Consider the following 13,772-nt stretch of genomic DNA (forward strand, 5'->3'; position numbering starts at 1 on the left):
TTTGTTAATTAATTACCTCCTTTATTTCTTCTTTCCAAGCACCGCTTCAAATCAATTGAGTTTGTCTTTCCCATTACACTAAATTTATAGGTGAAATGAGCCAGGGACGGTGCCTAATTTGAAACTCAAAAATTTTAATAAATAATGCTTGTGGAATATATATCTACAAGTCATAGTTATAAGTTATTACAGTGTGTGAATCTACCAAGTATGTAATTCTAAAATTGCAATTTGTTTGTAATTGGTATTTACGACACGAGTACTTTAGTTATTTTGTTTTTTTATATTATTTTACTCATTAAGTTAAATTGATGATTTTTTATATATTTTTATTTGTATATTTGAATTAATTTATTGTTTTAACTAAAATAATTAATGTGTTTTTAAATTTTTATTATAATACTATACTTGTAATTATACATCATCATAAAGTTTAAATTTTTTTATCAAAATTATTAAAATATTTTTAATATCTTTTTTATAGATGAATTTTTGTTGAATTTAAGTTATGTAGATTAGTTTAATTCATAAATATGTATCTGATTCCGACACCAACTTTAAGCTATAATATAACCACCAAGAGAAGGTTAGTCTAACAAAAATAAAATACACCATCTTTCATAAAATAATTGAGTCATTTAATCATTTTATTCATGTTAAGAAAAATATATAAATAAAATAGAATGTTACTTTTTATCAAATTATCATTGTCATATATTGGTGCATTATAACGGTCTATTTGGTAAAACTAAACTATAAACTACTTGATAATTGAAAAGTTAGTTGATGACTAAAAAACTAACTTAAAGTTAATAACTGATAAAGTATTTGGTAAATTTAGTTGTTGTAATTGTAAAATTATATAAAAGTACATAATTATGTAATTTAAAAAATATTTAAATGTATAAATTTTATTTTTAAAAAGCATAATATTATTTTAGAAAAATAAATTATATTTGATGTTTTTCATATACAAGGTCAGTTCATTCCTAACATGAGAAACAATAATATCAAATTTTTTTGTTGAGATAGTTTTTACCTTAAATATTTAGTGAGCCATTTTACAATTGTAAAATTAATAATTACATTGTTTTTCTTTTAGCTTACTTCATTCTATTTTGATTTATTTGACTTGCCTAGGTCCTAGTCATGTGATATACAATCACTCTATTGTTTTGTTTTTGGATTCTCATATTTTTTTAGATGGTATTATTTTATATGACTGAACACGACCAACCTTCTACAATAAAATCATTTGAGAATCCACTTACTCAAAAAAGAAAAAAAAATTAAACATCTATGGTACTATTCACTAAACAATGATTTAAGTCATAAACATCTATGGTACTATTCACTAAACAATGTGAAAAATTTGTTAATCAAGCACGTCTAATTCCATCAAACAAATTTATAAGCTAATTCAATAGGCTATAAACTAGCTTATTGATGTTACCAAACAAACACTAAATGTGATAAATCCATAATAAAAACTTTTGGAAATAATTTAAGTAGAATTAATTAGATGATACAATTAAAAATAAGTGCATCGAAAATAAAAATTATCAATTACTTTGAGATAATTTATTTTCATAAATGAGTCAATTATTTTGAATCAGATAAAATAAAAGTTTACATCATATTTCGAGTTAATATGTGTAGTGGGTTTCTTTTATATTAAATGATTAAAAAATGATCGCTAAAAGAGAAATAGGATGTATATTATGAGTGTTTGACATTGACAATAATTTATAACTCAACGACCTAACAAACAATTGCTTCATTACTATTATTGAAAATTGTAAAAAATGGTGCATAAGATTGAATGATTTTAGCTGCATATAAACTTCAAATGATTTTACATTTTTGTTAATCTTTTATTTTTTATTTAAATTAAATAAATAAATTTTATACAAGTTTTTTTTTTTTGTATTTTTTCATAATTTTTAACACGATAAAATCTAGAAGCATAAATATTCAAAAATATTGTCAACTTAGAATTTAGAGATAAAACTTTTTACCTCATTTTTAATAGAGTTGAGCATTTGTTGGATATGGGTGATCTCAAATTTGTAAGTCCATCTAAACCCGAGCCTTTAATTATAAGTCTAATTCAGACAAATTTTTGCATTGTTTGAGGAGAATTTGTAGGTTATGCAAGTGGATTAGTTTGAGTAATATATGAACTTCATATTCATTTTTTTAAAGACTAAAACATATTGGGATTTCAATAAAATAAAATTTTGAAATGAAACGATAACTATTTTTAATTGAATAAAATAAATGGACTAAATGCTTAATCAAAACATTAAACGGGTCAAACGAATAAATCGAAGTCGGATCTTTTTTTTCCATTAGAGGTAAGGCGTGACAACATTGCAGACAATACATTTCAGGAAAAGATAAACATTATAAAAATGAGAGCGTTGAGATTTGATTGGATTTTTATTCTCGGTACACAAAACAATAAATATCATAAAAATTTACGATCATGAGTTTAAACTCACGTTTTATATATATATATATATATATATGGGCAGAGTTTCTCAAGGATAGGGGGCAGCGGCTATCTCAAGAAAAAAAAAATTTATAGGTAAAATGATTAAAATGCCCATATTAAAACTAAAGAATTATAAAAATATTTAAACTTAATTCGATTTTCTTTTTCTTCTTCTCTCTTTCATGCAGCCTCTCTCCTTCTCTGTTCTGTTATCTGATTCTCTCCCTCTTGCTTACAAGTTACAGCAGCCTTCCTCTTTCCCAGTCATTTTATTTTTCTCCTATTTTAATTCTCAAACAAAATTTTGGTTCAAAATTTGATAAAATTTTATTTTTTTGTATTTATCTAAGTCATATTATGCCTCAAAATCAGGGGCGGAGCTTCTCAAGGACAGGGGCCGCGGCCACCCCAAGAAAAAAAAATTATAAGTAAAATGACTAAAATGCCCATATTAAAACTAAAGAATTACAAGTATACTTAAATCTAATTGGGTTTTCTCTTTCTTCTTCTCTCTTCCATCCAACCTCTCTCCTTCTCTGTTCTCTTCTCTGATTCCCTCCCTCTTGCTTACAAGTTACAAACGCGCGACCGCCTCTGCTCGCTGCGGGCCTGCGGCGACCGCCTCTACCTGACTGCCTCCGTGGCCGTTCCGCCCGTTCGTCGCTCTCGGGCCTGTTCGCTGCAACTCTCAAAAGGTTCGAATTTCTATTATGGTATCGCTGATTTTTGTTAGGTTTGATTTATGTTAGCATGAAATTTAAAGCTTACATTGTTAGTGTTGAGTTTGAAGCTTTGATTTGGAGTTTGGTATTTTGATTTGGAGTTTCAATTAAACATTAGTGCTTATTTTTTTTAAAGTTTTTGTGTTGTACATAAGGTGTTTGATTTTATGTCAATATAAAGTGTTTGAGTTTTTTTGTCGCACATAAGGTGTTTGATTTTATGTCTATATGAAGTGTTTGAGTTTTTTTGTCGCACATAAGGTGTTTGATTTTATGTCCATATGAAGTGCTTGAGTTTTTTTGTTGCATATAAGGTGTTTGAGTTTTGTTGCATTTTTAAATTGATTGATTTAGATAAGTTTGTGAGAATGAAGAAGAGTAAAAGAATTGATTTGAACATGCAAGAATTGATTTAAATTGATTGATTTAGATAAATTTTGCACTCTACTTGAAAAATATTACCCTGTGGATTTCAACATGCAAGAGAAGATTAATTTGAAATTTCAACTCCAACATTTCTTGGTTGATGCTCGTCAAGATTTAAATTTGAATAGTTTATCAACTATCTAAGAATTGTGCTCATGTTTGGTTGCAACTGAAAAGACGCAAAATTTCTACTTGATTGATAGACTACTTCGTCTTATCATGACTCCTCCAGTTTCTACTGCTACAACTAAAAGACTTTTTCAGCAACGAAAATTATTAAATCAAGGTTAAGAAACAAGATGGAAGCTGACTTTTTGGCCGATAGCATGGCGGTTTATATTGAAAGGGAAATTGCTGTAAGTATCAGTTTTTAGTCTATTATTGATGATTTCAAATTAATTAAAGAGCGTAGAGCATTACTTTAAGGTATTCTTAAGTCATGTAGTTAAATTATTTGATACTTCACTTTGTATTTATTACAACTTAAATTTTTGCTATATAATATTATTTATATATTTAATTTATATATTATATTTTTAAGTCGTCCACCCCAAGGTTTTCGGTCAAGCTCCGCCACTGTATATATATATATATTCAATGGAATAAAAACTTAAGAATATTAGTACAATATTTTTTTTAATATATAAATTAGTGAACCATGCAGGTAGGGTTGAAAATGAGTTGAGCTAAACTGAATTTATGTTCAATTTGGTTTGACTCAATAAGAATTGGTTTAATTTAAAACTCGACTCGATTTCATCACGAATTAATTTTTCAATTGGAACTTGACTCAATTTAAATTCACTAGTAACTCAGTTCAGTTATATAGCTTGAATCAAATGAAGTAAAAGTAAAAAAAAAAAAAAAAACAAATTAGAGGAACAAAATTTTTATATAGGAGAAAAGTAGAACTTAGGAAAATATATTTTTTAATGTGAAACATATATATTGAAGTTGGAGAGAGTTCATTGAGTGTGAGATTTTTAAGTGTTAAAAATAATTAAATAATCAACTTTGAGCAATAATATAACACTCAAAATAATTTTATTTACCTTCATGGTGTAAATAAGAATAATATATTTTATTTCTAACTTTTAACTGAGACACAAGTTTTATCTCAAAACAATATTTATAACTCAAAATATTATCACTGAAAAGTAGTTGATTTGAGCAATAAATGAAATATCTCACTTTAGACTTGTTGCATTACAAGAAATTTAACATATAGCGACAACATAAAGTCGTAGGTATAGGGAAAAAACATATACCCACAGCATTTTTACCTACGACTTTTGTACCGTGGGCATAAAACTTGCATAACTTTATAAATTATACACCTACGATTTTGTCTCAATCACTATACAGTTTAATGAGATTTGAATTCAATGGGTATATATTTTGAAAACAATTGTTTTTTAAGACAAATAATTTGTTATATAGTAATTTTATTGAGCAAAATTAATCAAATTACATTGTAAATACACAATAAGATATATATTCAATATATATATCTGTGTGTGTGTGTGTGTGTGTGTGTGTGTGTTTGAATCAACAAAAAATAAAAGTTCAATATTATATATTCAAAATTAACATGAAGTCTTACAAACATATATAAAATTAAAAATAGTTAAACCATTTCTAAATGAGAGAACTTTAGAGTATTTACTAATCATAAAAAAGATTGTTTTACTAACATAATAAAGTCTTATATAACCATCTCAAAAAATTAAAGAAATTCACGTCCACATAATTGCAAAAACTGCATCCTCATCAACAAAATAGCTTTTAATCTTCACCTACAAGCAATAAAAAGTAAAATACAAACACTATTTGAATGTAAAAAATTAAGAAAATACTAATTTTACTGAAAATTAATTAAAAGCAAAACTAATTACCTTTTTCATTATCTTCGTTGTTGTTCGAACTATGAGAATTCAAATGATTAGGAGCACTAGAAGCATCGAAAATCTTTCACGAAAATAGAAGATATTAAATATAAATAAGATAAATATTAAACCTTCAAATCAACTTGTATGTTACATATGAAGATAAATAAAATATGATTTGTCACTCCATCCATGAAGACACTTTAAATGATACAAATGTATGATAAATGATAGCTTGCTATATTTTCTACAGTTCTGGTAGAGCATTTGCTCATTCTCCCTCACAAATTGGTAAAACTTAGATGATTCTGTGACTTCTGGATTTGTTCCACCTTCCCCAAAAAGTAGCTCTTCTGTAAAATCAATTCTATCATTAATTAACCCATCCATGTCATGTTCCATTTCTACACGTTCAGTTGTGCTGTCTGAAGTTGTAGGCTTTTCACCGTTAATTGTTCATAAACAATTCTACGGGAATGTAAGTGACAGTTGGCACAATTTGTACAATGGCACATTATTTTTCCATTGATTTCTGAATTTTGAAAAGCAAATTCAAGAAATTCATTAACCCCTTGAATATATTCGACACTTTGTTTTGATTCATCACTCATCCACCCTCTATGTGCCATTTGACCAAATGTTCAACAAAAACTAACAAAAACAAAACAAACAAGAAAGGAAAATCAAAACAAAACAAACCAGAGCAAACATCAAAGCAAATGGAATATATATGACCTGAAATTTGTGTACCTTAATTTGAATAAAACATATTCAAACTTAATTAGAATAAATTCACCATGAAGCAAGAAAAAATATATTTATTTGAGTAGAAGATATAATCCATAAAGAAGGAGTTAAGCATTTACTGTAATCATGTTATTCAATTAAATGACATAATGTTCAAAATTGGATAAACTTTTTTAGGTTATATAATCTTGAAAAAAACAAATACTTCGAGCTGGCAAATAAAAAAGTACGCACGCCAAAAGATTAGACAAAACTGTTATCATTATCCACATGGGGCTAAAGACATTAATTCAACATGCAATACACTAATCCAAGTCTAACAATTTTCTTTTCAAACTTTGGAAATTTTAACGACATATTGCAAGTCATACTAGGAACCACAATCTTTATAGTTATAAGAACCTATGGTAAGTTAATAAACTACTTAATGCAGACATGCGAAAAGTTCATATAAATAAACCAGTATAATATGCACACTCCTGAAATGCATCCAGTCAAACAAGAAACAGGAATCAGGAAATCTAAAACTAATAAGCTTGTAAACAATCATCAAGTAAGGCAGAGGCAACAGATGTGTGAAACGTGCTACTTTAAGGTATCATTAAAAAGCACACATTGTAGAAATACAAGTTGCTATGGAAGACAGATGAGATAGTTTGAGATCACAAACAACTCCAAGCAACCTGTAAATAGTATCAAACCTCATTAATATCACTATAATTATTGTTCCCTCTTATAAACGATAGGAGAATCATGCATTTATTATTAGTTGTGAAAATAGAAAAAATTCTGACCTGACCCAAAAATTAAGAGATAAAAAAGGTATTGTGTAAACTGACTGTAAAAATTCAACAAAAGAAGAAAATACGGCTTAATCACTATAATTAAGTGGGGGATTCCACAACCAATATATCTTCTATTGAAGTGCAACCAAAAATTATCAAAACGGGATGCACCATTGGGAAGTTGGGAGAATCCCTGATATTTTTGTTTAAGCTCATACAATAACTACATATTATCGAACAACACCCCTTCCCTATAAAATATCTTCTAGGAAAAAAAAAGTCATTACATTACCCCCGCCCCAAATTAATCCTTATTTCACCTCAACGAACTATGATCAGGGAACTAAAAACTACTAGCCCCAGTACCATTTATGGTAAAGGATAAGGTGATGCTACATCCCGCCCCCAGATAAGCTGATCGGGTGGTGCGAGTCGTTTTTATCGGCTTTGGATGCGATTCGCTTTGTCAACTTCGGGTGCGAGCCTTTTTCTAGGCTTCAAGATGTAAGTCGTTTTTATGGCTTTGGGTGCGAGTCGTTTTTTCGACTTTAAAATGCAGAACATATTCTCGGCTTTGGGTGCAAATCATTTTCCTGACATTAAGACGCGGGTCATTTTCTTAGCTTTAAGCATATCAAAGTTAAACAAATCAAAACATTCAAAAATAAAAAATAAAAATAAAAAATCAAATACTCTATGCAATTGTCATATATAACTTAAATAGAAAAAACAAGGGAAATTAAAATATATAAAGAATGAGAGCAATAAAAGAAGAGGTAAAAGTGCAAAGGAAGGACTTTTGCTATTGGACATTTTATATTTTTAAGCTGATAGTCTTATTTTTCTATATTTTACTATATAATTTTTTTGTAACACTTGCATTTAGATTTTTTTTAATCATAATTCTAATCTCCTTTTGTTCATTCTCTTTACTCTAATCTGCTGATAATATTTTGTACCGTTATCAAAAGAGGATGAATGAATTATATGTAATAACAACAATTTTTTTTTCAAAATGTGATATTATCTAATAGGGCACATAGTAAATGACGGCTATATATTCTTACTTCCACTACAAGAAAATTGATTTTTAGTGATAGATAAAATTTGTCATTAAAAGTCTAAAACTGTAGGTAAAGGTCAATAATACTTTGAATTATGTAACGGCCCAAATTTTTGATCCGATGATTACTTAAAAATATTTATTTTCTTTTAGAAACAACTATACTTTTTTTTTCTTATGACTAGTTCATGTAATATTTGAAGGTGCGTCAGAGAATGACTTGATATATATATTCTTTTTGTACAAGAACGTAATGTAATTTACTAAAATATTATTTATTCATTTATTTGCAGAATTAATATTTCAGTTGTTAGATCGATATTCATTTATGCTCTAAAATAAAATAAATTCTCTTTAAGTGAAATTCAAAAGAAGCAAGGTTGACTGAAATTAATGACATTCAATTATTTACTAGCAAATGAAATCTCACTTCCGCATTTCTATTAAAAGTTAATGATGAAGACTAAACAACTTTACAATGTACCACAAAAATTTTAGTAATACAAAACATTATTTTTAAGTAAAAGTCTCATTTTCCACGCGCGTGCAGCAATCAAACATCATTCATGCAACTTCTTGAAATCATTAGTACCTAGATGTTGGTGTAAGGGGTCAGTTCATCCCACAGAAAAAATTAAACCAAATAATAAATTAACAACCATAAAATATGAATATAAAATGTTTTTATAATAAAAGATTTAAAAAAAATTGATTCTTTAATAGTTTTCAAAGATGTATCAAAAGTTATAGAATGTATCTAAATAAATCAAGTACCAATCGTAGCACAAATAATTATATCAAAATAAAATAACAATAAAATGTATGCAAATTATGCATGCTCCTAAACATATATGATCCGAATATAACCAGCCACACAGACATCCACACAGAAGTCACTCATACCAATGGAGAAAAATTAAACCAGCCACACATGCGTCCACAAAGATGCATATGATATGTTATGAAATGATAATGATGCTCAAAAGTACATGTCACCACCCACTTAGATAATCACACAAATCACCAGTCACTTATGCAACCACAAAGATAACAATATTTAAATTTCAAATCACCAGCCACTTAGGCAACCACAAAGATGATAACATTTAAAACCCAAATCACCAGCCACTTAGGCAACCAAAAAGATAACAAATATTTAAAACACAAATCACCAACAACTTAGACAACCACAAAGATAACAATATTTAAAACACAAATCACCAACCATACCACTTAAACAACCACACATATAAAATATTAAAAACACAAATCATCAGCCACTTAGGCAACCACAAAGATAACATTATTTAAAACACAAATCACTCGTCACTTAGGCAACCACAAATATAAAATATTCAAGATAAAATTTTAATCATATATGACATCAAAGTTTTATTCTCATGGACGCTTACAATCAAGAGTCAGTAATTTTGTTATCCCAAATATACAACACACAAACACGTCAATAAATGTCTTACAATTATAACTTTCATTTTATAAACTATAAAATTGGATTAACGTGTTATTGATAGACATTAAAACTCAAATAACGAATAACACATACAAATATAAACTTTATTTCTTCTACTATAAATTTTCTCACATTATTAGTCATTTAGACATACAAATCAAGGTTTGCCGCTAAACACATCACAAAAATCAACTTAATCATGTTATCATAATTAAAAATTAAAACTTTTCACCAATTACCCCAAGACTCGTATAGATTTCTTAAAAATAAAAAATTTGAAATGAAATAGCACAAAAATCGAAACTTTAAATTACAAACATCCTAAAAAAATATTACTCTTGAGATCATAATAAAAATCATAACTTTATAATTAAGTACACATAAACAACACAAAAATAACAACTTTACATCAAATATATGACATCAAACATATTACTCATGTTATAATAATAAAAATTGAAATTTTATATTTAAGTTTATCAAAGCAAACATATTACTCATAAAAACAAAATATTATAGTTAAATTCTTTAAGGCAAACAAAAATCAATATTTTTCTTTTAAGACATCAAGACATATATCAATATCTTACAAACTTATTAATTTAATATCTAGCCTAACCTTGTATGGGGAAAAACCCTTACCTTAGGTGTTTTCTTTCTTAACAACTCTAAATTCACACGAGAAATAGCTCATGAGGCAATAATGAATTCAACACCGATAGATATTGGAATTTACGACTTAGAAAATTATTTTGAGAGTGTACGAATGACAAATAGGTGTGACAACAAGAGGTCTAATGGAAATGTATGAACATATAAGCTATTTACATTGCACTATTACCATTGATTTCTTGTCTAAAATTGAAGGGCACTTAATTCCAACCTTATGCTACCAATAAGTACTATTTCTTTAATTTTATTAGGTTGTTACAAAGTCAATTGAAATCATGTGTATTTATGTGTATGAGTTAATTAGGATTAACTAATGGAGATCACCATATATTGAAGGGTGTCACACAAATTTGAATCAAATAAATAAATTAGAGATTGTCACATCACCATTTTAATTTTTTTTTTTTATCTAATAATTACAAAACTAAAAATTTCATAGAATTATTTTTGTATACAATTAAAATAAAATTATAGTTTTAGTTTAAAAGAGATGAATGCATGAGATACAAAAAAGGAGAATAGTCTTTTTGTTGTCCTCTCTTAATTGCACCCAAAAAAACTCATAATTAAATTTATAATCTTCCTTTAAAAATAAATTAAAGATGTTAAAAATGAGTTAATGCACATTATGCTAAGAAAGCACCATGAATTGTCATAAAATCTTGTCATAAAGGGGAGTAAAAGAATGAGTCAAGTCACTATATTTTCAAAACTCTTATGTGGGTTGAGTTTCACTAACTCTATAATATCTCCTAAAATGAATACTTATTTGATCGCAAATAAAACTAACAAACAATATAACTTTTATAAATTCTAATTTAATTAAATAATTCAACTAATATTTTATCAACTAAAATAAATCAAGCAAGACAAGAATACCACTCACACATAACAAAGTAAAACAAACATATCTATCACATCAATTTCATAATTATCGAAACTAATCAAATAAAAAAAATGCACAATAGTCCATTTAGTAAATAATCACATCATAAATCGTCCCCATGTAATTGACGCGTCAAAACAATTAAATAAAAATGAAGGGTTATAATTATTCAGGTAGAATAGAGTGTTATAAAATTTAATTTAATTTATTTACACATAAAATAATTATTAATTTAATAATTGCAATTACTAAAAAGACACATATATAATATATATGAAAATTTTGGGGTGTTATAAGTTACACCCAGATATACTGTCAACTTTAAGGGGGCGTCTTGCTATGCTTTGAGGATTGTCGCTACATATTTTGAGGACTGTCTCTAGATGTTTTTGATTTCTACCTACAATAATAGTTGTCACTAAAAACTAGATAAATACAAATAAAGAATTTTTCTATTCTTACGGTATTGTTTGTCACTAAAAACTAGATAAATATAAATAAAGGATTCATCTATTCCTACAGTATTGTCTGTCACTAAAACTTATTATTATTATTATTATTTATTATATCAAATTTATTTTATCTCCCTACTAATTTTAATTCTAAATTATTAATATTATTTTTATTATTTAATGTAAAACATACAATAAATAGTTATTTTACTCTAAAAGATTCAATAAACTTTCAACATTAGTCAGAATGAGTTTCTTAACATTTATTGTGATAAACTGCAAACTAATTTCATAAAGAACAGTAATAATCTTTCAAACAAAATATTTGATAAATACTCCAAAAGTTTTGGTTATGAATATAAAAAGTAAATAATAGAATAGGAGATCCAAATCCAACCAAAATGACTCCCTTGAGCTCTCCGGTTTGCAGTGTGTATTGGCGGTGCTGAGACAAGATCGGTGCCACCTGAACTGCCTCTAACATTGAAGATAAGTCATAATAAGAGGGACCCTTGCGTTTATTAATTGCATTCAAAATTGTTTGCAAGATTCATTAACCAACGATGTAAATTCATTAACCACAAATAACTGGACATGGTTAACCATAATTTTCAGATGTAAAAATAAAAGAAAACAAAAAAGAATTAGAAAGATGAAGTGATACCTCTAAATTAAAAAGCCAACTATTTGCACCTGAACCATATCCTCGATGCAATTGGTACCCTGGTAATGTTCCATTCAAACATACTTGGAGAGCCAGAAACAAAAAAAGTAAACTTAGTCAGCCAAATTTGAGACGAAGATGGAGAGAAAGAAAATTCTGATTGAAATCTTTTAAAATGATAATATACTCTAACAATCTATTTATAAACACCTCAATCAAAATAGTTAAACTATAGATCAAGGATGTGAAATTAAAATAACCAGGATACCTGACACTTCAACGACATTTGGAGAAGCTAGTGGCAAACCAGAACTTGGTCCAGCAATAAGACCCTGCGTCACATTGTCATTTCCAATGAAAATAAAATAACCTAATCCCATCAATCAAACATCTAATGCAGTGAGATAACACAACATCATTTACAACGGTACATGAAGGAGGAGTGGCGATTTGAGACTTGATCTGTTTTTTCTTCAATTTACTGTTTAAGTAATCCAGTTTCACATCTTTCAATGATGTTAATTTTGAAGTTGTTGTTTCCATTACAAGAATACTCTCCTGTCCACTAAATTTATTAATATACTGAGGTTCTTGTATACACAAGGAGTGCAAAACAAGAATACAAAAGTAGTCATGAAAAGATTAAAGATCTCTAAAGGATTTTATGAAGCCAAATGAATGCAAATATTGATTTTTAGTGTTTATATTTAGATTCCTTCCCACTTCCAAATATGGATGAAGTTAGTTACTTGACTAAAAAAATGACACGATCTGCATTATTGTAGCATTACATTGATAGTTGTTTGTATCAATTTTACAGGCATATTCATAATACTAATATGCATTACACAAAACTCAACTATCTTTGCATTTACCTTCTCAACTTGAAACTTCCTTCGAAGATAAAGTTTGAGCATCAGCCGTATGGATGGTGTGACATATTTTCTCTTGTCGTAGTCTAACCTTAAGAGGACTTCTCATTCAAGACGAAGCAACTTCCACTCCGACTTATGAATATCATAAATAAAACCATAACAACAATTATATTACCAGAGTCACAGGGTAAATAAATATATTAACCCAATTAGCTATTTTTTCACTATTTGTCAAAAAAAACTAATTTTTCACTGAACACCATATCAATATTGTTGTTTCACTATATACTGTGTTATGTAAATCAACAATCCTCGTGCTTCTATTACTGTTGTATATATTTTTGCCTTCCAAAAAAAATATATAAAATTTCAGTCTATAGAAACACATTGGTTCTGCTGTTTTGTATTTACAAAGATTTGTATCATGTTAACAAACTAGTTTAATGTAAGAATATTTGAAAAGATGAAACAAGTAAGACTTGACATGTTGTTCCACAATAATCGAAATCGCTGAAATCGCCGCATACGACACCGCCGATAGTATCTATGACGTCTACCGTTCTTTTCACATATTTGTAGGTAAATGATACCTATATCTACGACATCAACTAATGTAGCTAAAGGTG

The 13,772-nt window shown here is 27.8% G+C and overlaps 1 long non-coding RNA gene across 1 annotated transcript; it reads left to right on the forward strand.

The window, feature by feature from the left end:
• The first annotated feature begins 2,793 nt into the window (after nucleotides 1–2,793).
• Nucleotides 2,794–4,119, forward strand: LOC113784085 (uncharacterized). The gene is made up of 2 exons (XR_003470124.2): nucleotides 2,794–3,192; nucleotides 3,650–4,119. It is a non-coding gene; the product is annotated as an uncharacterized lncRNA (long non-coding RNA).
• Nucleotides 4,120–13,772: the final 9,653 nt, after the last annotated feature.

This window comes from Cicer arietinum, chromosome 3, assembly GCF_000331145.2.
Source record: "Cicer arietinum cultivar CDC Frontier isolate Library 1 chromosome 3, Cicar.CDCFrontier_v2.0, whole genome shotgun sequence".
Lineage (NCBI taxonomy): Eukaryota > Viridiplantae > Streptophyta > Magnoliopsida > Fabales > Fabaceae > Cicer > Cicer arietinum.